Raw genomic sequence first — 27,365 nt, 5'->3', positions numbered from 1 at the left:
CTTTCAACACCACACTACCAGCTTTCAACACCACACTACCAGCATCAACACCTCACACAATCAGCATCAACACCTCACACAATCAGCATCAACACCTCACACAATCAGCATCAACACCTCACACAATCAGCAACACCTCACACAATCAGCATCAACACCTCACACAATCAGCATCAACACCTCACACAATCAGCATCAACACCTCACACAATCAGCATCAACACCACCTCACACAATCAGCATCAACACCACCTCACACTACCAGCATCAACACCACGCAACCAGTATCAACACCACGCTACCAGTATCAACACCACGCTACCAGCTTTCAACACCACACTACCAGCTTTCAACAGCACACTACCAGTATCAACACCACACTACCAGTATCAACACCACACTACCAGCATCAACACCACACTACCAGCATCAACACCACACTACCAGCATCAACACCTCACACAATCAGCATCAACACCTCACACAATCAGCATCAACACCTCACACAATCAGCATCAACACCACCTCACACAATCAGCATCAACACCACACCACCAGTATCAACACCACACACAATCAGCATCAACACCACACAATCAGCATCAACACCACACTACCAGCATCAACACCTCACACAATCAGCATCAACACCACACCACCAGTATCAACATCACACTACCAGCATCAACACCTCACACAATCAGCATCAACACCACACTACCAGTATCAACACCACACTACCAGATTCAACACCTCACACAATCAGCATCAACACCACCTCACACAATCAGCATCAACACCACCTCACACTACCAGCATCAACACCACCTCACACTACCAGCATCAACACCTCACACATTCAGCATCAACACCACCTCACACTACCAGCATCAACACCTCACACAATCAGCATCAACACCAGCTCACACAATCGGCAACACCTCACACAATCAGCATCAACACCAACACCACCTCACACAATCAGCATCAACACCTCACACAATCAGCATCAACACCACACCACCAGTATCAACACCACACTACCAGCATCAACACCACCTCACACAATCAGCATCAACACCACCTCACACAATCAGCATCAACACCTCACACAATCAGCATCAACACCACCTCACACAATCAGCATCAACACCACCTCACACAATCAGCATCACCACCTCACACAATCAGCATCAACACCACCTCACACAATCAGCATCAACACCACCTCACACAATCAGCATCAACACCACCTCACACAATCAGCATCAACACCACCTCACACAATCAGCATCAATACCACACTACCAGCATCAACACCTCACACAATCAGCATCAACACCACACACAATCAGCATCAACACCACACTACCAGCATCAACACCACACTACCAGCATCAACACCACACTACCAGCATCAACACCTCACACAATCAGCATCAACACCTCACACAATCAGCATCAACACCACACCACCAGTATCAACACCACACTACCAGCATCAACACCTCACACAATCAGCATCAACACCTCACACAATCAGCATCAACACCACACCACCAGTATCAACACCTCACACAATCAGCATCAACACCACACACAATCAGCATCAACACCACACTACCAGCATCAACACCTCACACAATCAGCATCAACACCACACCACCAGTATCAACACCTCACACAATCAGCATCAACACCACACTACCAGCATCAACACCACACTACCAGTATCAACACCACACTACCAGTATCAACACCACACTACCAGTATCAACACCTCACACAATCAGCATCAACACCACACCACCAGTATCAACACCACACCACCAGTATCAACACCACACTACCAGCATCAACATCTCACACAATCAGCATCATCAACACCACACACAATCAGCATCAACACCACCTCACACTATCAGCATCAACACCTCACACTATCAGCATCAACACCTCACACCATCAGCACCATCAACACCTCACACCATCAACACCTCACACTATCAGCATCAACACCTCACACTATCAGCATCAACACCTCACACTATCAGCATCAACACCTCACACTATCAGCATCATCAACACCTCACACTATCAGCATCATCAACACGAAACTATCAGCATCAACACCTCACACTATCAGCATCATCAACACCTCACACTATCAGCATCAACACCTCACACTATCAGCATCAACACCTCACACTATCAGCATCAACACCTCACACTATCAGCATCAACACCTCACACTATCAGCATCATCAACACCTCACACTATCAGCATCATCAACACCAAACTATCAGCATCATCAACACCAAACTATCAGCATCATCAACACCTCACACTATCAGCATCATCAACACCTCACACTATCAGCATCATCAACACCTCACACTATCAGCATCATCAACACCTCACACTATCAGCATCATCAACACCTCACACTATCAGCATCAACACCTCACGCTATCAGCATCAACACCACACGCTACCAGCATCAACACCTTACACTATCAGCATGAACAGCTCACACTATCAGTGATCTTTTCTACCCCCGTTAATTCACCCCAAATCCACATCTTTCAATACCCGACTTCATTCCTGAAATCCTTAGCAGTGTCAATTTTTTTATACCGTGTACCTACCCCACCCCCCCCCCCCCCCTATCCCCCTCCAGATCTCCCGATGTCGCTGCTCTCTACTGTTGTACTTGTGCTTCCCTCTCTCTCGCCATCTTGTCTCCCGCTCCCTTTATTGTTTTACAGTCACGTGAAAAAGTAAGTACACCCCATGTAAAGTTGACATTTTCAACACATTTCAACATATAGCTATTAGATCTTCATTTCAACAATATTGATAGATAAAGGTGATATAATATAACAAATATCATGAAACATTTACATTTTGTAGTCCATTGTATAATTTAAATAAACATAAATGCAAATTTCGCATGTGGAAAAAGTAAGTACACCCTTGGCTCTAATAGGTGGTATTGCCCCCTTCGGCAGCAACAACCTCAAGTAGGCGTTTCTTATAACTGTCTACCATTCTCTGACATCGACTGGGAGAAATTTTTGCTCACTCCTCCATGCAGAATTCTTTCAGCTGTGCGATGTTTGAGGGGTTTCTTGCATACACAGCTCGTTTCAAATCCCCCACAACATCTCGATGGGATTTAGATCCGGGCTTTGACTTGGCCATTCCAGAACCCTCCATTTCTTTCTTTTCAGCCATTCCTTGGTGGATTTACTGGTATTTTTTAGGGTCATCGTCATGTTGCAAGGTCCACCTTCGGATGAGCTTCAACTTTCCGACAGATGGCCTCACATTATCCTCAAGCACCCTCTGGTACAATGAAGAATTCATCGTGGATTCTATGATGGTGAGCTGCCCAGGCCCTGATGCAGCAAAGCTGCCCCAAACCATAATATTTCCACCACCATGCTTTACAGTTGGTATCAGGTTCTTGTGGTCAAATGCTGTCTTTGGTTTTCGCCAAACAAGTCTTCTGGTACTGTGGCCAAATAGCTCTACCTTTGACTCATCTGTCCAGAGCACATTGTTCCAGAAGTGCTGGTCTTTGCCTAGGTGTTCATTGGCAAACTTTAGTCTTGCCCTGATGTTCTTTCTGGACAGCAAAGGTTTCCTCCTGGCACACCTCCCATGTAGATCAAATTTGTGCAGCCTCTTTCTAATGGTAGACTCGTGCACTTTGACATCAACAGTGGCAAGAGCTACCTGTAGGTCCCGTGATGACATTCTGGGGTTCTTAGAGACTTCTTTCAGCATCTTGCGGTCTGCTCTCGGTCTGAACTTGCTGGGGCGGCCTGGCCTGAACAAGTTGGCAGTTGTTTGGAATCTTCTCCACTTGTAGATGATCTTCCGGACAGTCGAATGATTGATTTCAAATTGTTTGGAGATCTTTTTAAATCCCTTCCCAGACTCATAGGCATCTATAACCTTCTTTCTGAAGGCCTCAGAGAGATCTTTTGATCTCGGCATGGTGACGCCGCACACTTCAACAACAAAGAGCAAACCAAACTAAATGTCTGAGGTTTAAATAAGACAGGTTCCTCCAAGATCCTCTCTAACGATGTTCTAATCATTTGCACCTGATCTGGTGCACCTGATTCTAATTTTAGGTATTTGAAGTAGTGATAAATGTAGGGGTGTACTTACTTTTTCCACATGCGAAATTTGCATTTATGTTTATTTAAATTATAAAATGGACTAGAAAATGTAAATGTTTCATGATATTTGTTATATTATATCACCTTTATCTATCAATATTGTTGAAATGAAGATCAAATAGCTGTATGTTGAAATATGTTGAAAATGTCAAAACTTTACATGGGGTGTACTTACTTTTTCACATGACTGTTTGTGTACGTTTATGTTTTTTGTGTTTAATGTGCTGGGTCTTACACGAGCCTCGATCTTGTATTAATATATATATATAGCTATATATGAATCGTCATCATCATCACACATAGTCATCATCATCACACATTGTCATCATCATAATCATCATCACACATTGTCGTCGTCATCATCATCATCACACACCATCACACACCATCACCATCCACAAACCGCACACTATCAGCAACACAGTTAATTGTTAAACCACGACCAGCATCATCCACAGCAAAAATCCCATACACAGCACGGTCACAGCACGGACACAGCACGGTCACAGCACGGACACAGCACGGACACACACACACACACCAGGGACACACACACCCAGCACGGACACACGCAGCATGGACACACACACACAGCACGGACACACACACACAGCACGGACACACACACACAGCACGGACACACACACACAGCACGGACACACACAGCACGGACACACACACACACAGCACGGACACACACACACACAGCACGGACACACACACACACAGCACGGACACACACACACAGCACGGACACACACACAGCACGGACACACACACACAGCACGGACACACACACACAGCACGGACACACACACACAGCACGGACACACACACACAGCACGGACACACACACACAGCACGGACACACACACACAGCGCGGACACACACACACAGCACGGACACACACACACAGCACGGACACACACACACAGCACGGACACACACACACAGCACGGACACACACACACAGCACGGACACACACACAGCACGGCCACACACACAGCACGGCCACACACACAGCACGGACACACACACACAGCACGGACACACACACACAGCACGGACACACACACACAGCACGGACACACACACAGCACGGACACACACACCGCACGAACACACAGCACTGATACACACACACACCTTCCATATTATTATTATTATTAATTATTCTCCGTTAAACATGATACTCGTATAAAGAAAGTGCAATAACTATCAACAATGAATCCATAGTTTCATGCCAAATAAAATAAATAAATGGCACGTCAAATAAAATGTGATGATTCGAAAGTGGAAAAGAAAAATAAACAAACTCGTGCCGAGAAGAACTCGTCCAATCGAGCGACGCCTTAGACTTAGAGTCGGAAAAAAGGCCAAGAGTCAAGACAGCAAACGGAAGCTTGAGACGTCGTATCAAACGCTTGACGACATTATTATTTTGTTTAGATTTAAGGACACAACTACCTTAATTCACAATATCAAGCCATCATACTAAATATTAACAATCATTAAACGTTTGGAGAAACCAGCAAACTATACACCGCTCTATAATTCTTTCATGGATGATCGTACCCACCTCAGCGATCAAATAAATAAATGCAAAAAATAGAGTACTCAGGTAAAGATAAGCATTAAACAATCTATATTAATATTTATTAACTAGAACCTGCTTTAAGAATTCAACGACAAATTATTACATTTTCAGATAACACTGTGTCCCTTATGGGAATAACACCGCCATGGTTTTCTTGACCGAACAAACAATTGAAACCAAGAAGTCACGGAAGTTCGAAGATAACTGAAAGTGATCAAAATGATTTCGAGATACTGAAAACGCTTAATGTTCTTTGTCGCTCTAGCAACGTCATATTTGTAATTACTTTTCTTTTTAATAGTGATTGCGTTGGGACTTCCTGACTTTTCAGTCGTGGATGTGTTTTTATATAACAAGAATGATCAGCCTGTGGTTACAACCTGTTAAAGGTGGGCGCGATTCGGAAAATTTTAAGTCCGCTTACCGCTTATCCGCTCCGCCAGCCCGTGTAGTCCGATTCGCTTTCGCTTATCCGCTTCAGCGGCCGAAAATCTTAGTCCGCTTACCGCTTATCCGCTTATCCGCTTCGATTCGATTTTTTAAAAGCGCTTCGACGTTTTTAAAGCGATTTTTGACGTTTCTAAAGGGAATTTAATGCTTTTTAAGCCTAAATAGCCATTTCTAACTACTACAAAGACAAACAAAGCTTTTAAGATCAAAAATATACATGTTTATTTAAATAAAATTTATTCAAAATTTATTGAAATAAAGTTTTCCACTCGACTCTACTCTACTCTACAGTTAATTTAAATATAATTTTAATATATGCAAGTTACATTAAAGAAAAATCAATTTGCCCGTCCTTTCTTTGACAAGAGAGTCTACTAGTCAACAGACTAGCAGTCTGTTGACTAGTCCTCGTCTTCCTCCTCCACCTCGTGGGCCTTCTTGAGGATTTGGAGGTTGCCCTTCATGAAGACGAGGGCCCCGAAGTTCGGTGCAGCCAGGGCCGACCTCTTAGGCCTGAGGATGTCCGACCCGTAGCTGAACACGCGCTCGACCGAGGCAGAGCTCGGGAGCGGCGTGTTATGCCTGAGAAATAGAGTTACCCAAGCATCACGGAACTCGAGCGGGAAGAGATTGGGCGAGAGCCGAGTTGTTGGGGTTTCACTTATTATTCACTTAAATAAATATTCACAATTCTAGAGTAACGGCTCAGGCTAACAGCTGATTTGGCGAATCGCGATGCGCTTTAATTTTTCGGTAGTCCGCTTACGCTTATCCGCTTCGGTTTCCGGGGGTTGTTCCGATTCGCTTATCCGCTTCGAAAACGTTAGTCCGCTGCAGCGGATAAGCGGATAAGCGGACTTTCGAAGCGGACCGCCCACCTTTGCAACCTGTGACAAAATGCGGAAACGCACATTTAAAGCACTCTCAAAAGATGAACAGCGTGATTGGAAAAAACACATTTAATGCGCAATTAAATAATTAACTCCACACCTCTCCAGCTCTCATCCATGACAGCCTCCGCCACGGTATATATAAGAATGAGCTGTTTCGTCACACGGTCACCGATTGATTAACCCCAATATGGGGCTGGTCAAAAATTACGTAACACCATTTTTTAGGGAGGTGCTTGCTGTGCTTGCTGATGGGCTTACTTAAACCTTAATAAAAATTTTGTTCGACATTAATTCGATTTTTCAGGGATCCTCATCGTCAGTAACACCGATCCAAACAAAGCCGGACAGTGTATAATCAGCAGAGGCCTAATATGTGTTAGCCCACCAAAAAACCAATACCAAGACGGCGGTATTATTTCGCCTGGATTCCAGCTATCCGACCAATGGGTGCTTGTGCACATTTCCACAAAAGACCCCAACAAGAACCACAACAACAACAGGCACTCAGTAGAGAGCATACCTCCGCCTGGTTGGCCATATCACTCAATGGTGAAGAATCACATCAAAATTATACTAGCTGGATCCGGATCCGGTTCTTCACCAAAATTGAATCGATTCTTCCTTGTCACACACACAACCTGTCCAACAATTTTCGTCCAAATCCATCCACAACTTTTTGAGATATCTTGTTCACAAACAAACAAACAGACAGACAGACAGGCGAAAACATAACCTCCATCCACCTTCGGTGATGGAGGTAATAAGTGTTGTTAATGATGGTCATTGGGGCCTTCATTATGACGTCATAATTCGACAGGGTAATGCTTGGTCTGATCAGTTTGAAATTTATTGTGCGTGATCTACGCAACAATTATATTAGAGAATATAAATTTATGATGTATCTGGCAGCCATATTGGATAAAAACCCCCCCTTCAAAAACAGAAGAGTTGGCTCGCACCAAGTTGACTGCACAGATTAAGTATTCTATGAATACCATGTCGTTATTTTAGTAAATACTGGCAGCATTGGATTCCTTATGTCTATAAACATAAAAAGACATTTCATTCATGTTTTTATCACATCTAATTGCGAAGACATGAGAGTAAGTAGATGTTTACAATTCGGTGGGAGCCATCTTGGATTTTCAAATATATCTCTATATAATTCCAGCAATCTCTGTGTGTGTGTGTGTGTGTGTCTGTCTGTATGCGACCGCTGTTTCTCGACAACTACCGGTCCGATATACTTGAAACTTGCCAGGTATATTGCTGGGGACCCGAGGATGTGCCTTTTCAAGGTTTGAAATTAATCGGACAAGTGGTTCCCAAGGTATGGTCACCGTACTCGCAAGCCGTTCGCTTTGGCTTTGCGAATGGACCAAACCATTTCATGTAAATAGAGGGGGGGGGGGGGATTGGCCTATACACAGCCTCTCTGGATGTTAACTTTGCCAAAAACAAGAAAATAAAAACAACCGTTAGTTTAATTGGTCTATTATAGTTCTATTAAAGATGATAGGTTAACAAGTGAATCCTCTTGGATTGCGCTGAGGTTCGGGCATGGAATTTCTAGGAGGAAGTATAATTTGTATGCAATGAAAGTACATGTAATATGGGATCGAGTAAGATCGAGTAAGCTTCACCAGTGCGCGTGCGCGAATTTACGTCACGTCGGCAGCGAGAAGGCGTTCCCCAACACGAACCAATCAGGAACTGCCACGCCCACTTATATGATCTCAGAATTCCTGTGACAGGAATTAGCGTTACACTGGCTGGAAGTCATTCGCTAGAGGCGCTTCCTCAGCGCCAATCACCAGTGCGCGTGCGCGAATTTACGTCACGTCGGCAGCGAGAAGGCGTTCCCCAACACGAACCAATCAGGAACTGCCACGCCCACTTATATGATCTCAGAATTCCTGTGACAGGAATTAGCGTTACACTGGCTGGAAGTCAATCGCTAAAGGCGCTTCCTCAGCGCCAATAATTTAATATTGAGAATTTGTGCTTCCCAAGTTATGGTCTCTCACATTCGCCTATATTTTCTTGCTCCGTATTCTGTGGTCGTTTCTGACACGTGGTGTCCAAAAATTTTTTTTTTGTTGTTGTTGTTGTTCTCTTCTCTTTTCTTTGTTTTCCCTTGCGAAAAGATAAAATACTGTTGCGAATATGGAATTTGGCCTCCATATCCGCTTGTAAATATTCCCCTATTTTCTCCGATACTCCCCAACTCTCCCTTACCCCATTCCCTAGTCCCATTGTCTGTAAACAACACCCATTAGAGCCGATCTTCCCCTTCATCCCCCCATTAAATGTCGTGCCCAGGTCCCCCGCACCACACGTAGACAATTATAGGACATCTTGCTAGTTATTCTTAATCTATGTCAGTTAAGGACTTGTTTCCATTAATTATGACTCTTCGTTGCACCAGAATGTGATTATATGGCACCTGTTAGGAAGTTTAGGACCTCCCCATACCTCTCCGCATCTCTTCCCCATGAAGAAGCGCCAACTACAACAACAACAACAAAAGAGGGGGGCGGCGCGGTGACGGCATGGGGAGTGGGCGTCCTCCTTCCGGCTCGGTTAGCCACCATTGACCACGCGCTCCACGGGGTTACCACGAAGGGGCTCCCTGTCGGCCCCTCGTCAAGGGCGGAGCCGGTAACCCCCGCACCCAATGAGAAGCCATGGGCCGATGCCATCTGGGGCGGCGCTAACGAGCCGAGGGCGTGTCACTCCCCGCCGGATATATACGCGGCCCCGCGCCGGACGTAAGAGAGATGCGCCCCGAGCTTGGAAGGAAAAGACGCCACCCTCCCGAGCGCTGAGCGACCTCCCCAGCTTGAGACCAAAGTCGCGACCCACAAGCGCTGTGATACCTTCACGCATCTCTGGACACCACCGTACGTGATTCTGTCCCTGAGCCAGGTGCACCTGAGCCATCGCGACCTGCCTCCCCTTTTCATCAACCCCCGTGTGAGTCAGCATTTTGTCCCGTGTGTCTGTCGTCTGTCCGGGGATAATATAAGAGTGTGTCTAAGTGCCTGTCTTCCTGTAATATACCTCTAGCCCCTGTAATCTAACCTTTTTCCGTACGAATATACTTGAAAATCGAAACCCTGGTGTCGTATTGTGTCATTATAGCCCAGCCGGGTGTCTTCTCTTTCCTATTGAGCCAGCGTAGCGCGATTAGTCAACATTCGGGCACAATCGGGTAACTTGTACGGATACGGCGGCCATCCCGCTCGGCCCACCATACCATCAAAGTCGTATCTGTAACAATTGGTGTCGGGAGTGAGATTCGAGGCCCGACCAAATTTTGAAGAAAAAAAAAAAAAAACGAATAGAGGAAAAAAAAAATTTGGTCAAAATTTGGAGCGGCCGAAATTTGTTTTGTTTTACGAAACTCGAATTTTGCAAGTCGCGCTATGGCGGATCAAGACGGCTGGGGTCCGGTAGGGGAGAGTGAAGTAGGGTCGATCCAGGACCAAAATGAGGGACAGGAGGAGAGCGAAGCAGTGAGGGCGGCAGGTTCGCAAAATAGCGCCGTCACGCACGAAGAAGCGGGCGCGCAAAATGGCGCCTCGCTGATCACCGCGCCAGCGACCGTGGCAGCGCCCCCGATGGATTTGAACTCGTTTTGGATACAAATGAAGGCCCTTATGGCCCAGAATTGTGAGCAAATGAGGGCTGATAGAAAGCGATTGGGTGAGCGATTGAGTGAGCGATTGGGGGTAATGGGAAACCAAATGGGGGTAATGAGGGACGAAGCGAGGGGTACCGGTGAGAAGTTAGACAATAATTTTAAGGGATTAGACAAGAAATTTGGGAAGTTAGACGACAAATTTGAGGGGTTAGACAATAATTTTAAGGAGTTAGACAAGAAATTTGAGGGGTTAGACAACGGGATAAAAGAAGTGAAAAATGGGTTAATGGGGGTAGAAAACAGAATGGCTGCCCAGGAGAATCAGATAGAGGGAGTGAAAAATGGGTTAGAGGGGTTAGAAAACAGTATGGAAGGCAAATTGAGGGACATGAGGGACCAAGCGGAAAGGGAAGTTAAACAAATGGAGCAGCAGATAGAGGGGGTCAGAATGGGGGTAGAAACCAAACTGGATGCTCACAGGGAGGAAATGGAGCAGATGAGGGTGGCATCTGGGCAGGAGATGCAAGTGATGGGAGAGGAGATCAGAAGAGGAGTGAGTGAGGAGGTCGGAGGAGTGCGCGAGGAGGTGAGGCACTGTAAGGAGCGCATGGAGAAAGAGGTGAGAAAGGGGACTGTAAAATTGCAAGGTGGTATAGAGGAGTTGACGCTGGGAGTAGAACAACTGACAGTGGGACAAAAGGAGCTGGGGGACCAGGTAAAGAAGAACACAGCGGTAATAGAGGGTTTAAAATCGACACAGAAGGAGATGAAAAAGGACGTAGGGGTAATAAAAAAAGAGTGCCAGACGGTACATGAGGACCTGACGAGGAAAATGGACAAGGTGGTAGAGGTAATGGAGGTTAAAGAGCGGGAGGTGCGGGAGCACATAGAAAAAAATAAAGTGGAGTTAGAGGAAGAACTTAAAGGGGCGCACGAAGAGATGAAGGAGATGAAGCAAAAATTAGAGGAAGTGGAAGAAGGGGTGAGCGAAATTAAGAAGCGACGGAGAGAGGATAAGAAAGAGATAAAGGAGGAAGTAAAAGAATTGGTCCAAAGTCTGTGTTCGGATCGTGATGATGTGCTCATTAACCGGATGAGGGATTCGCAGGTGATGGAGGAGAAGCGAAGAGAAAGAGGACCCGGTGTAAGTGGTGACCAATATGGTCGTGCGTATGATACGCCAGGGGATTTAATAAGCTTGGGGGTCGAAATAGACCCGGGTGTTCGTGAGAGGCCACTGGTGAAGTGTGCGACAGGTTTGGTGTGCGAAAATGGAGGTGTGCGAGAAAGTCCGACTCTGGGGTGTGTGAGGAAAAAGTGCGTGCCAAGGAGTGAGGGTGCTGGCGAGAGTGAGTCGGTCGTAGCGCGTGTGCGAGGGGGCACATGGAAGCGCGGTGTGGTGAGTGTTACAGAGGGTGTGACGGGAGAGTGTGCGCAGGAGTGTGCGCGAGAAAGGTGTGTGACAGACAGGTGCATGAGGAAAGAGTGCGCTGTCAGAAGTAAGGAAGAGTGTCCACCTGTGGTGAGTGTTACAGAGGGTGTAACGGGAGAGTGTGCGCGAGAAAGGTGTGTGACGGACAGGTGCATGGGGAAAGAGTGTGCTGTCAAGAGTAAGGGTGAGTGCGCTGTCACGAGTGGAGGTGAAAGTAGTGAGAGTGACATGGAGCGTGAGTTAGTTGTGACAGGTGAGCGAGGATGTACACCTGGGATGGAAGGATGCACACCTGGAATGGTAGAGCGTGAGTGGGAATGCACGCTGGAGTTGGTGGTGAGGCACGTGGTTGGGTGTGCGAATGAGAGCACACCTGTGATTGTCACAGAGGAGGTGACCGAGGAGGGGACGCGAAGAGGTGTATTGGTGAGGTGTGCGAGCGACGAATGTGTGCCAAAGTGTTCGGTGGTCAGGTGTGTGACCAAGGCTGTGAGTGGAATGAGAGTACCGAGGTGTGTAAGGAAGGGTACGAGGAGCATGGGCACAGCTGGATGTGTGAGCAAGGAACGGGCTGCGGGGTGTAAGCGTCCAGGTGAAGCATCGACGTTACACGGGTTAGAGGTTAGAGCGACTTTTAGCCGAAGCAGGCCCTCGGTGCGTGCCGGGCCTCGCTTTGAACGGCCGCGTCCAGGCTCCACTAGGCGGAGCTGGCAGCCCGATAGGAAGGGTCGTCATGGCGACCACTTTTTGTTGAGGCAGTCCGGCAGGTCGAGATCGGGACATTGGATGGCTCCACGCCGAGATGGTGCGTGGGATCTCGGCCCGGGTAAACCTCCGTCCCTGCACCGAGTGCCGGACGCATCCAGCCGCTGGCACAGAACAACCCGCATTCATGGCTTGGCTTTACGAAGCCGGGCTTTGGACAGGAATTGGCACACCGAGAGGCATTAGTGAGTCGACTGGGTGATGAGGTTAGTGTTTTGGACCCAAAATTAGAGAAAAACAAAATTTGATGATTGGCAAGGGATTGGCAGTAGTGATTGGCAGATGATGGGCAGTGATTGGCAAATTTTTAATTTGTTGAAATTTGACGTGCAAAATTGATAGTGAGAGACCCCCGATGTGGTGGGATGGCAAATCCACCATCCTTCCCATGTGGGGGGCAAATGCGCACTAGCTTATGGGGTGTATGGCAGTGAAAACTAGCCCGGGTGGGTTAGGATATTGTGTGTAGGGATCTAGCGAAGATGACCTTAGGTAACGTTAAGGTTAGTTAGTGACTGATACCTGTAGTGGGGACGCAGGCAGATTAGTGTGGATTATAATGACGAGGGAGCGCAATAGTTTAAAGGGACGACTGGGAAGCGCAAGTTTCAGAAGGGAGTAGTTAGCTGAGATGATGCCGTGTTTATGAGAATTGAACAGGTGTGATTGCACAGGTGTGCAACTGGACAGGTGTGATTGCACAGGTGTGCAACTGGACAGGTGTGTGGAGCAGTGTATGAGTAGTGAGTGTGTGGATCAGCGCGAATGCGCTTGGGGAGAGAAGGGTGCAGGTGGCACCAGGTGTGAGAGCACAGGTGTGCAGGTACAGGTGTGTGGAGAGAGTTGGAGTGAGTGGTACGGAGTGGTGTGCATGGTGCGAAGGTGTGGATGGGGAAGAGTGGACCCCTTTCACGAACACCCGGGGCGGGTAGTGTAAGTGTTAGGTAGAGGGTGCAGGTAAATTGTGGTTGGATATTGGCATTTGTGGTGCGGTTGCAGAATGGTGTTGTGAATGGGTGCATTAGTGTTGTGGAAATGGCTGGGCGTGTAGCCTGTTAGTGTGTGTAGTTGGTTGGGCACTCCACCACTGTGAGGATGTCGGCCAGGTGAGGCCGCAGGTGGGCTCTGGGAGCCGGTAGTTGTGAGTGGGTGCCTGAGGATCCCGGGTGTGGATCGGGCAGCCCAGTGCCAGAGAGGGCACGGAGTGGGGAGAGAGCCAGAGGGCCTTCCCCTGGTAGTTAGGTTAGAGTAAGGAGCAGGTAAGCTCGGAGGCAACTGCAGTGGTGGAGGTGTGCAGGTGGGTAGACCCACTGGGAGAGGTACACGTCGCAGCCCAGAAATTGTGCGAGGGCACCGGGAGATGAATCGGGGGAGTGAGACCCCAAATTGAAGAGCACCACAGTTTGGCCAATGGGAATTGGTTTTTAGAACCCATAGTGTAAGAGGGCCAATGGTTTGGCCGGAGAAAGCCCCCGGGTAGTGTAAAGTTGTTAAAGTCATTTAGGAGATAGTTAGGATTGATGAACCTGTCGCACCATACGCAGCCACTTGCCTGTGGTGATGATGATGACTCCACACCTGTGTTTTCTTTGTTTGTTGCAGGAAATGAGATTGCTGTGAGGATTTGTGAGACGCATCACGACGTGGATGAGACATTGGGGTGATTCCATCTCTCCCTCCCTAGGAGGGACTGATGATGAATTGGTGATGGCAAATTTTGATGTGCAGTTGGAGATAGCAAATTTTGATGAGAGTTGAAAATGGCAAATTTGATTGGTTAGGAGGGAGAGAAGACGAATTTGGTTTATGGGAGGAACGGGGAAGACAGTAGGGATGTTTGTTGATTTGTAAAGTAGATGTTTATGGGTAGTGTTGTGTTTTGTGGATACAGTAAGGGGTAAGGGAGGGGCCATGTAGGTTACCTGGTGGGGGGGGGCGTACGATAGGAACGTACCTGTCTCACCTGGTTCCCATGTGCCCCCAGTGTGCATCATCTTGTATTGCGTGCACTTTTGCGCCCTTACCACCTTACTCACTTGTCTGCTTCTTTTGTCTCCCACCTCCGAGGATCTGGCTTTGGGGTAGAGAGAGAGGAGAGAGAGGTGCTGGCTGCGCAGTTGTGGGCCTGCACTTTCGCTGTTCGCTGCCTGGATCGGTACACCATATGGACCGCAATGTTTGTGGCCACCCACAATGGACCGCAGTTCGTTTGCGGCCAAGCACCACCCGGGGATGGACCTATGGGTCAACGTGGCACCTATGCCATACAGGTGAACCACTTTATAGTTAACACCACCAAGTGCACCACAAGAAGAGCAAGAGACACCTGCAGGGTTAGGGGTTGTTGAAGTTATTTTTATTCCAATGAACAATGGTGACTGCACCGATTGGTGGTGGGGTGGTGCTTTTGATGCTGGGAAAGGGTGCTCTGCACGTTATTAAAGGCCGTCGGCCACAGAGCACTCGTGGGTTGGTGTATCGATGTTGGCAAGCGCGCTCTCTCTATGCATAACATCTGCATGTGTTCCTCCAAAAACAGGTCCTGGATCGTAGTGTAAATAGCAGCGTAGTCTTGTAAATAATGCTCCCTACCGGCTGTATGTTTAGTTTGAGAATTCTTTCCGGATTCGGTTATCCTGTGGGTGTGTTTCTGTGAGGAGAAGGGTGCAACGTCGCAGGGGGACATATTTACTCATTTGTGAATATCTGTAAAACTGTCGCACTCAGGGTAGAGTTAATAGTAGAGGGAACTACATTGCGTGCCACACTAAAGTAGGTAAAAATTTATCGGGTCGGGACGCCCCGAGGGTAGAGAAGGGTGCAATGTTGCGAATATGGAATTTGGCCTCCATATCCGCTTGTAAATATTCCCCTATTTTCTCCGATACTCCCCAACTCTCCCTTACCCCATTCCCTAGTCCCATTGTCTGTAAACAACACCCATTAGAGCCGATCTTCCCCTTCATCCCCCCATTAAATGTCGTGCCCAGGTCCCCCGCACCACACGTAGACAATTATAGGACATCTTGCTAGTTATTCTTAATCTATGTCAGTTAAGGACTTGTTTCCATTAATTATGACTCTTCGTTGCACCAGAATGTGATTATATGGCACCTGTTAGGAAGTTTAGGACCTCCCCATACCTCTCCGCATCTCTTCCCCATGAAGAAGCGCCAACTACAACAACAACAACAAAAGAGGGGGGCGGCGCGGTGACGGCATGGGGAGTGGGCGTCCTCCTTCCGGCTCGGTTAGCCACCATTGACCACGCGCTCCACGGGGTTACCACGAAGGGGCTCCCTGTCGGCCCCTCGTCAAGGGCGGAGCCGGTAACCCCCGCACCCAATGAGAAGCCATGGGCCGATGCCATCTGGGGCGGCGCTAACGAGCCGAGGGCGTGTCACTCCCCGCCGGATATATACGCGGCCCCGCGCCGGACGTAAGAGAGATGCGCCCCGAGCTTGGAAGGAAAAGACGCCACCCTCCCGAGCGCTGAGCGACCTCCCCAGCTTGAGACCAAAGTCGCGACCCACAAGCGCTGTGATACCTTCACGCATCTCTGGACACCACCGTACGTGATTCTGTCCCTGAGCCAGGTGCACCTGAGCCATCGCGACCTGCCTCCCCTTTTCATCAACCCCCGTGTGAGTCAGCATTTTGTCCCGTGTGTCTGTCGTCTGTCCGGGGATAATATAAGAGTGTGTCTAAGTGCCTGTCTTCCTGTAATATACCTCTAGCCCCTGTAATCTAACCTTTTTCCGTACGAATATACTTGAAAATCGAAACCCTGGTGTCGTATTGTGTCATTATAGCCCAGCCGGGTGTCTTCTCTTTCCTATTGAGCCAGCGTAGCGCGATTAGTCAACATTCGGGCACAATCGGGTAACTTGTACGGATACGGCGGCCATCCCGCTCGGCCCACCATACCATCAAAGTCGTATCTGTAACAATACGTTTGCGATAATTGAATAATTGGCCATTACAACTAAATTGTTTTCCCTTGCGAAAAGATAAAATACGTTTGCGATTGGCCATTAAAACTAAATTGCGAATAATCGTAATTCTGGCACGTGGTTTCAAAACTTTTTTCCTTTTGCACGCACGTACGGGCAAGCACGTACGGGCACGCCCTAGTAACGCTAGTATTTTAAATGCTCAATAGTTCCAGACTGGCACCCTCTCTTATATCATTCCAGACATCTCATACACCAATAATCCACAAAAAATGTTGTATATTCCCATTTGAAATTGGTTCCACCCAAATATGCCATTTGGCGATCAGACTACAGTGAAGTGTTTCGAATTATAAACAATATAAGCATTGTTTGCTTCATGCACGTAACCCAGGGTGCTTATTGAAGGGGGAATGATTGAGGCAGCTGTCAGTTGCCTATACACTGCCCAAATAAAAGTATGTGCTAGGAGAACGTATTGCATGCTTGGAATGAGATCGCCCGCAGGTCGGGTACTCTGCTATTATGGTCGCAATAGGATATCCGACGTTGGCCAATTAACGGCGGTGCTGACGTTGGGCCAACGTTAACCCAACGTCAGTGTGTTAGCTGGGTCATAGCATAACCATCAACAACCCCTTATTACCTTATAGCTTGCTTCGCTATTAACTATTTAAACATGTATATTTCGTCGACAAGGAAGGGGCCCAGATAGTTTGTAATTAGGAAAGAAGAGGGGAGCTTAATTGGCAGGGGTCTTTCACTTGGAGTAGTAATGATCCATGTATGGAATGATCTCCCTTAAGAGGGAGTGGCAACAGAAAGAGTAGATAGGTTTAAAATGGAAGTATATGTAGCCACCAATAGGCATACCCAGAGGCAGAAGCATGAGGGATAGAGACTTAGAGGGATGCATGGACAATGGCAGGACTGGTAGAGTGGTAGGTATAGACCATGTAGATTCATTATGAATATATGATTGTAGACATGAACGTGAGTATAGTGATTGTGATGACTGTCAGAGGTTATCGACAAAACGTGAACCTGCTGTGGATGTTCCTTCCTCTTAACCTACAACCACCATCACAATGCCCTCCTCATCCCTCAAAGGGTTTATTCAATAAATAAATTATATATACTAGGGCATTGCCCGTACTATATCTATATCTAAAATTATATCCCCCCCCTCTATTTACATGAAATGGTTTGGTCCAAAGCGAACGGCTTGCGAGTACGGTGACAATCCCCCCCCTCTATTTACATGAAATGGTTTGGTCCAAAGCGAACGGCTTCCGGAGTTTGGTAAAGAAATCGCCATCGCGTGCACAAACGCGCAGGAAAGCGAATGAATCGCAAATTCGTTTTTATTAGTTTTAAAACATAGTTTAACGCCAACATAGTTTGCAAACGTGAAATAAATGAATACGCTCTCAAATGTGCCATCCGAGGCAGAGTGTGTCCGCCACGTTCGGCACACGCGATAGTTCGCTGCTCTCTGATTGGTTGAATCGTTTTTTGGACATAGCTCGGTAAGTAATTGTCCGATTAATATGAAACCTTGAAAAGGCACATCCTCGGGTCCCCAGCAATATACCTGGCAAGTTAAAAGTATATCGGACCCGTGGTTGTCGAGAAACAGCGGTCACAGACAAACGTACAAATGTACAGAGATTACTGGAATTATAGATAGATACAGGGTCCGTCAGGGAGGTGTGACGATTTTCAGAAAACTCGTACACAGTTATTTTTAGTCGAATTTCAATTTTTTTTTTTTTAAAGACCACATATATAATGCCATGTAATACACTGTAACAAAGACATTTTAAAAATGTAATTCATGTTTGAAAAATGACATCATCTAAATGGCGGCCGTTCTTGTCCAAGCATTCTTGCAGACGCGCGGAAAAGTTGTCCATAGACCTTTCAACCACGGCAAGCGGAATAGCTCGAATTTCTCTGGGGATGGCATCTGAAAGGGTCTCAAGAGTGCGTGGTTTTTCAATGTAAACCTTAGCTTTCAGGTAACCCCATAAAAAATAGTCACAGGGTGAAAGATCGGGCGATCGAGGGGGCCACTCCACATCCCCACGGATTGAAATGAGGTGCTCTGGAAAATGTTCTCTTAATAAGGCCATTGATTCTCTTGAGGTATGGCAAGTAGCCCCATCTTGCTGAAACCAAACTGTAGGGAGGTCAATGCGACGTCGTCTCAATTCAGGCAGTAAGAACTCGCGCAACATCGTAACATAACGTTGTGAGTTGACTGTCACAGTGCAAAATTCGACGAACTGATCTGTCTGACATCCGTAGAGCGCGAGCGTGCCGTACCGCTGACCGACGAGGGCTGGCCTCCACAGCTTGTCGAACCCTTTCGATGTTTTCCGGGGTCCTAACGGTTCGATCACCTCCCCGAGCTGCTCCCGGCCTCACAGATCCAGTTGTCCTGAAGTGTTTTACCCACTTCAATATTGTGTTTCGAGACGGAACGGCGCCACGTCGACCAACATTGAAGTGAGTACGAAATCTGCGCTGTGTAAGCACCACCGAACTACCCGTTTGAATAAACGTCTCAACAACAAAGACGCGATGTTCAATCGTCCACAGCTCCATGGCTACTGAAATGGCGCCTAACAACGAGTAACCAACAGCCATCACGCATGCGCTAGACCCCCCACTTGCATTGTTATACCCAATTCAAACATGAATTACATTTTTTAAATGTCTTTGTTACAGTGTATTAAATGGCATTATATATGTAGTCTTTAAAAAAAAAAAATATTGAAATTCGACTAAAATAACTGTGTACGAGTTTTATGAAAATCATCACACCTCCCAGCTGGACCCTGTATATATTGTTACAGACACGACTTTGATGTTAAAGTGGGCCGAGCGGAATGGCCGTCGTGTCCGCACAAATTACCCGACTATACTCGACGTTGACGAAGCCGCGCCACGCTGGCTCAATAAGAAAAAGAAGACACCCGGCTGGATTACAATCACACAATACGACACCAACGTTTCGATTCTCAAGTATATTCGTACGGAAAAAGGTTAGATTACAGGGGCTAGAGGTATATTACAGGAAGACAGGCACTTAGACACACTCTTATATTAACCCCGGACTGACGACAGACACACGGGACAAAATGCTGACTCACACGGGGGTTGATGAAAAGGAAAGGCAGGTCGCGATGGCTCAAGGTGCACTCTTGGCTCAAGGCAGAATCGACTCGGTCCGGTCCAGAGATGCGGGGAGGTATCGTCGCGCTGGGGGTGGCGGTGGCTTCTCTCTCCAGTCTCCAAGCTGAGGCGCATCTGACGTCACATCCGGCGCGGGGCCGCGTATATCCGGCGGGGAGTGACACGCCCTCGGCTCGTTAGCTCCGCCTCGTGGAATCGGCACGTTGCTTCTCATTGGGTGCGTGCGGGGGGGGTTACTGGCTCCGCCCCTGACGAGGAGCTGACAGCCAGCCCCTTCGGGGTAACCCCGTGGAGCGCATGGTCTGGAGCTAATCGAGCCGGTGTGAGGACGCATCCTCCCCCGCTCCGCCGCCATCTCCTCTGTTGTTGTTATTGTTGTTGTTTGGGGAAGAAGATGGGAGGAGGTATGGGAAAGGTCCTAAACTCACTACTGATGCCATATAATCACATTCTGGTGCAACGAAGAGTCATAATTAATGGAAACGAGGCCTTAACTGACATAGATTAAGAATAACTAGGAAGATGTCCGAAAGTTGTCTACATGTGGTGCGGTGGACCTGGGCACGACATTTAATGGGGGAATAAGGGGAAGGTCGGCTCTACTGATTGTTATTTACATGCAATGGGACTAGGGAATGGGGGATTGGGGAAAGTTGGGGAGTATTGGAGAAAATAGGGGAATATTTACAAGCGGATATGGAGGCCAAATTCCATATTCGCAACATTGCACCCTTCTCTACCCTCGGGGCGTCCCGACCCGATAAATTTTTACCTACTTTAGTGTGGCACGCAATGTAGTTCCCTCTACTATTAACTCTACCCTGAGTGCGACAGTTTTACAGATATTCACAAATGAGTAAATATGTCCCCCTGCGACGTTGCACCCTTCTCCTCACAGAAACACACCCACAGGATAACCGAATCCGGAAAGAATTCGCAAACTACACATACAGCCGGTAGGGAGCATTATTTACAAGACTATGCTGCTATTTACACTACGATCCAGGACCTGTTTTTGGAGGAACACATGCAGATGTTATGCATAGAGAGAGCGCGCTTGCCAACATCGATACACCAACCCACGAGTGCTCTGTGGCCGACGGCCTTTAATAACGTGCAGAGCACCCTTCCCGAGCATCAACAGCACCACCCCACCACCAATCGGTGCAGTCACCATTGTTCATTGGAATAAAAATAAATGCGACAACCCCTAACCCTGCAGGTGTCTCTTGCTCTTCTTGTGGTGCACTTGGTGTCAACTAAAAGTGGTTCACCTGTATGGCATAGGTGCCACGTTGACCCATAGGTCCATCCCCGGGTGGTGCTTGGCCGCAAAAGAGCTGCGGTCCATTGTGGGTGGCCACAAACATTGCGGTCCATATGGTGTATCGATCCAGGCAGCCAACAGCGAAAGTGCAGGCCCACAACTGCGTAGCCAGCACCTCTCTCTCCTCTCTCTCTACCCCAAAGCCAGATCCTCGGAGGTGGGAGACAAAAGAAGCAGACAAGTGAGTAAGGTGGTAAGGGCGCAAAAGTGCACGCAATACAAGATGATGCACACTGGGGGCACATGGGAACCAGGTGAGACAGGTACGTTCCTATCGTACGCCCCCCCCCCCCACCAGGTAACCTCCATGGCCCCTCCCTTACCCCTTACTGTATCCACAAAACACAACACTACCCATAAACATCTACTTTACAAATCGACAAACATCCCTACTGTCTTCCCCGTTCCTCCCATAAACCAAATTCGTCTTCTCTCCCTCCTAACCAATCAAATTTGCCATTTTCAACTCTCATCAAAATTTGCCATTACCAATTCATCATCAGTCCCTCCTAGGGAGGGAGAGATGGAATCACCCCAATGTCTCATCCACGTCGTGATGCGTCTCACAAATCCACAGCAATTTCATTTCCTGCACAAAACAAAGAAAACACAGGTGTGGAGTCATCATCATCACCACAGGTAAGTGGCTGCGTATGGTGCGACAGGTTCATCAATCCTAACTATCTCCTAAATGACTTTAACAACTTTACACTACCCGGGGGCTTTCTCCGGCCAAACCATTGGCCCTCTTACACTATGGGTTCTAAAAACCAATTCCCATTGGCCAAACTGTGGTGCTCTTCAATTTGGGGTCTCACTCCCCCGATTCATCTCCCGGTGCCCTCGTACAATTTCTGGGCTGTGGCGTGTACCTCTCCCAGTGGGTCTACCCACCTGCACACCTCCACCACTGCAGTTGCCTCCGAGCTTACCTGCTCCTTGCCCTAACCTAACTACCTGGGGAAGGCCCTCTGGCACTCTCCCCACTCGGTGCCCTCTCTGGCACTGGGCTACCCGGGTCCATCCTCCGGATCCTCGGGCCCCATCCACAACTCTACCGGCTCCCAGAGCCCACCTGCGGCCTCACCTGGCCGACATCCTCACAGTGGTGGAGTGCCCAACCAACTACACACACTAACAGGCTACACGCCCAGCCATTTCCACAACACTAATGCACCCATCCACAACACCATTCTGCAACCGCACCACAAATGCCAATATCCAACCACAATTTACCTGTACCCTCTACCTAACACTTACACTACCCGCCCCGGGTACTCGTGAAAGGGGTCCACTCTTCCCCCATCCACACCTTCGCACCACGCACACCACTCCATACCACTTACTCCAACTCTCTCCACACACCTGTACCTGCACACCTGTGCTCTCACACCTGGTGCCACCTGCACCCTTCTCTCCCCAAGCGCATTCGCGCTGATCCACAACACTCACTACTCATACACTACTCCACACACCTGTCCAGTTGCACACCTGTGCAATCACACCTGTTCAATCCTCACACACACAGCATCATCTCAGCTAACTACTCCCTTCTGAAACTTGCGCTTCCCAGTCGTCCCTTTAACTATTGCGCTCCCTCGTCATTATCATCCATGCTAATCTACCTGCGTCCCCACTACAGGTATCAGTCACTAACTAATCTTAACGTCACCTAACGTCAATCTCTTCTAGATCCCTACAATATAACCTAACCCACCCGGGCTAGTTTTCACTGCCATACACCCCATAAGCTATTGCGCATTTGCCCCCCTCATGGGAAGGGTGGCAGGGATGCCATCCCACCACATCGGGGGTCTCTCACTACCAATTTTGCACATCAAATTTCAACAAATCAAAAAGTTGCCAATCACTACCCATCATCTGCCAATCACTACTGCCAATCCCTTGCCAATCATCAAATTTTGTTTTTCTCTAATTTTGGGTCCAAAACACTAACCTCATCACCCAGTCTACTCACTACTGCCTCTCGGTGCGCCAATTCCTGTCCAAAGCCCGGCTTCGTAAAGCCAAGCAATGGATGCTGGTTGTTCTGTGCCAGCGGCTGGATGCGTCCGGCATTCGGGGCAGGGACGGGGGCTTACCCGTGCCGAGATCCCACGCACCATCTCGGCACGGAGCCATCCAATGTCCCGCCCTCGACCTGCCGGCACGTCTCACCAAAAAGTGGTCGCCATGACGACCCTTTCTATCGGGCTGCCAGCTCCGCCTAGTGGAGCACGGACGCGGCCGTTCAAAGCGAGGCCCGGCACGCACCGAGGGCCCGATTCGGCTAAAAGTCGACCTAACCTCTAACCCGTTTAATGTCGATGCTTCACCTGCATGCTTACACCCCGAAGCCCGTTCCTTGCTCACACATCCAGCCGTGCTCATGCTCCTCGTACCTTTCTTTACACACCCAGGTACCCTCATTCCACTCACAGCCTTGGTCACACACCTGACCACCGAACACTTTGGCACACATTCGTTGGTCGCACACCTCACCAAAACACCTCTTCGCGCCCCCTCCTCAGTCACCTCCTCTGTGACAATCACAGGTGTGCTCTCATTCGCACACCCAACCACGTGCCTCACCACCAACTCCAGCGTGCATTCCCACTCACGCTCTACCATTCCAGGTGTGCATCCTTCCATCCCAGGTGTACATCCTCGCTCACCTGTCACAACTAACTCACGCTCCATGTCACTCTCACTACTTTCACCTCCATTCCTGACAGCGCACTCACCCTTACTCTTGACAGCACACTCTTTCCCCATGCACCTGTCCGTTACACACCTTTCTCGCGCACACTCTCCCGTTACACCCTCTGTAACACTCACCACAGGTGGACACTCTTCCTTACTTCTGACAGCGCACTCTTTCCTCATGCACCTGTCCGTCACACACCTTTCTCGCGCACACTCTCCCGTTACACCCTCTGTAACACTCACCACAGGTGGACACTCTTCCTTACTTCTGACAGCGCACTCTTTCCTCATGCACCTGTCCGTCACACACCTTTCTCGCGCACACTCTCCCGTTACACCCTCTGTAACACTCACCACAGGTGGACACTCTTCCTTACTTCTGACAGCGCACTCTTTCCTCATGCACCTGTCGGTCACACCCCTTTCTCGCGCACACTCTCCCGTTACACCCTCTGTAACACTCACCACAGGTGGACACTCTTCCTTACTTCTGACAGCGCACTCTTTCCTCATGCACCTGTCCGTCACACACCTTTCTCGCGCACACTCCTGCGCACACTCTCCCGTCACACCCTCTGTAACACTCACCACACCGCGCTCCCATGTGCTCCCTCGCACACACGCTACGACCGACTCACTCTCGCCTGCACACTCACTCCTTGGTACACACTTTTTCCTCACACACCCCAGAGTCGGACTTTCTTGCACACCTCCTCTTTCGCACACCAGACCTGTCACACACCTCACCAACGGCCTTTCACGAACACCCGGGTCCATCTCGACCCCCAAGCTCCTTAAATCCCCTGGCGCATCATACGCACGACCATATTGGTCACCACTTACACCGGGTCCTCTTTCTCTTCGCTTCTCCTCCATCACCTGCGAATCCCTCATCCGGTTAACGAGCACATCACGATCCAAACACAGACTTTGGACCAATTCTTTTATCTCCTCTTTTATCTCTTTGTTATCCCCTCTCCGTCGCTTCTTAATTTCGCTCACCCCTTCTTCCACTTCTTCTAATTTGTGCCTCACCTCTTTTATTCCCCGGTACGTCTCCTCAAGCTCGTCCTCCAAGGCTACCTTGACCGTTTCCATGTGCGTCCTCACCTGCCGGTCCTTCGTCTCCATTACCTCTATCACCTCGTCCAACCTCGTTGTCAGTCCCTCACGTACCATCTGACATTCCCTCTTCGTCGCTACCAAGTCATCTTTTAGTTCTTTCTGTGTCGCCTTTAAACCTCCTAATACCGCAGTGTTCCTTTGAACCTGCTCCACTGACTCCGTTTGTCCCACCGTCAGCTGCTCCACCTCCTGCGTCAGGTCCTCTATGCCCCCTTGTAACTTTACAGTCCCCTTTCTCACCTCCTTCTCCATGTGCTCCTTACAGTGCCTCACCTCCTCGCGCACTCCTCCGACCTCCTCACTCACTCCTCTTCTGATCGCTTCTCCCATCACTTGCATCTCCTGCCCAGATGCCACCCTCATCTGCTCCATTTCCTCCCTGTGAGCATCCAGTTTGGTTTCTACCCCCATTCTGATCCCCTCTATCTGCTGCCCCATTTGGTTAACTTCCCTTTCCGCTTGGTCCCTCATGTCCCTCAATTTGCCTTCCATGGTGTTTTCTAACCCCTCTAACCCATCTTTCACTCCCTCTATCTGATTCTCCTGAGCGGCCATTCTGTTTTCTACCCCCGTTAACCCCTCCTGTATTTCCCCTAATCTATCGTCTAATTTCCCAAATTTCATGTCTAATCCCTTAAAATTATTGTCTAATCCCTTAAAATTATTGTCTAATCCCTCACTGGTACCCCTCGCTTCGTCCCTCATTACCCCCATTTGGCCCTCCAATCGCTCACCCTGAGCATCCATCCGGTTCCCCATTACCCCCAATTGCTCACTCTGAGCATCCATCCGGTTCCCCATTACCCCCAATTGCTCATCCAATCGGTCACTCAATCGCTTTCTATCAGCCCTCATTCCCACCATTTGTTCCATAAGGGCCCTCATTTGCAGGAGGAAAAGGTTCGGATCCACCAGGGGCGCTGCCACGGTCGCGGGCGCGGTGACCAGCGAGGCGCCATTTTGCGCGTCTGCTACCCTCGCTGCTTCGCTCTCCTCACGTCCCTCAATTTGGTCCTGGACCGACCCTGCCTCACTCTCCCCTACCGGACCCCAGCCGTCTTGATCCGCCATAGCGCGACTTGCAAAATTCGAGTTTCGTAAAACAAAACAAATTTCGGCCGCTCCAAATTTTGACCAAATTTTTTTTTTCCTCTATTCGTTTCTTTTTTTTTTCAAAATTTGGTCGGGCCTCGAATCTCACTCCCGACACCAATTGTTACAGACACGACTTTGATGTTAAAGTGGGCCGAGCGGAATGGCCGTCGTGTCCGCACAAATTACCCGACTATACTCGACGTTGACGAAGCCGCGCCACGCTGGCTCAATAAGAAAAAGAAGACACCCGGCTGGATTACAATCACACAATACGACACCAACGTTTCGATTCTCAAGTATATTCGTACGGAAAAAGGTTAGATTACAGGGGCTAGAGGTATATTACAGGAAGACAGGCACTTAGACACACTCTTATATTAACCCCGGACTGACGACAGACACACGGGACAAAATGCTGACTCACACGGGGGTTGATGAAAAGGAAAGGCAGGTCGCGATGGCTCAAGGTGCACTCTTGGCTCAAGGCAGAATCGACTCGGTCCGGTCCAGAGATGCGGGGAGGTATCGTCGCGCTGGGGGTGGCGGTGGCTTCTCTCTCCAGTCTCCAAGCTGAGGCGCATCTGACGTCACATCCGGCGCGGGGCCGCGTATATCCGGCGGGGAGTGACACGCCCTCGGCTCGTTAGCTCCGCCTCGTGGAATCGGCACGTTGCTTCTCATTGGGTGCGTGCGGGGGGGGGTTACTGGCTCCGCCCCTGACGAGGAGCTGACAGCCAGCCCCTTCGGGGTAACCCCGTGGAGCGCATGGTCTGGAGCTAATCGAGCCGGTGTGAGGACGCATCCTCCCCCGCTCCGCCGCCATCTCCTCTGTTGTTGTTATTGTTGTTGTTTGGGGAAGAAGATGGGAGGAGGTATGGGAAAGGTCCTAAACTCACTACTGATGCCATATAATCACATTCTGGTGCAACGAAGAGTCATAATTAATGGAAACGAGGCCTTAACTGACATAGATTAAGAA

At 48.7% G+C, this 27,365-nt stretch overlaps 1 protein-coding gene across 1 annotated transcript in view; it reads right to left on the bottom strand.

The window, feature by feature from the left end:
* The window catches only part of TBC1D10A (TBC1 domain family member 10A), a gene marked incomplete in the record, with an annotated part of 50,413 nt that extends 44,671 nt beyond the window's left edge, over positions 1–5,742 (bottom strand). The window contains 1 exon segment of the mRNA XM_078780177.1: positions 5,513–5,742.
* Between the last annotated feature and the right edge of the window lie 21,623 nt (positions 5,743–27,365).

This window comes from Myxine glutinosa, chromosome 6 (assembly GCF_964187855.1).
Source record: "Myxine glutinosa chromosome 6, kmMyxGlut1.1, whole genome shotgun sequence".
Taxonomy (NCBI): Eukaryota; Metazoa; Chordata; class Myxini; order Myxiniformes; family Myxinidae; genus Myxine; species Myxine glutinosa.
This window is presented reverse-complemented; position numbering and strand designations above follow the sequence as displayed.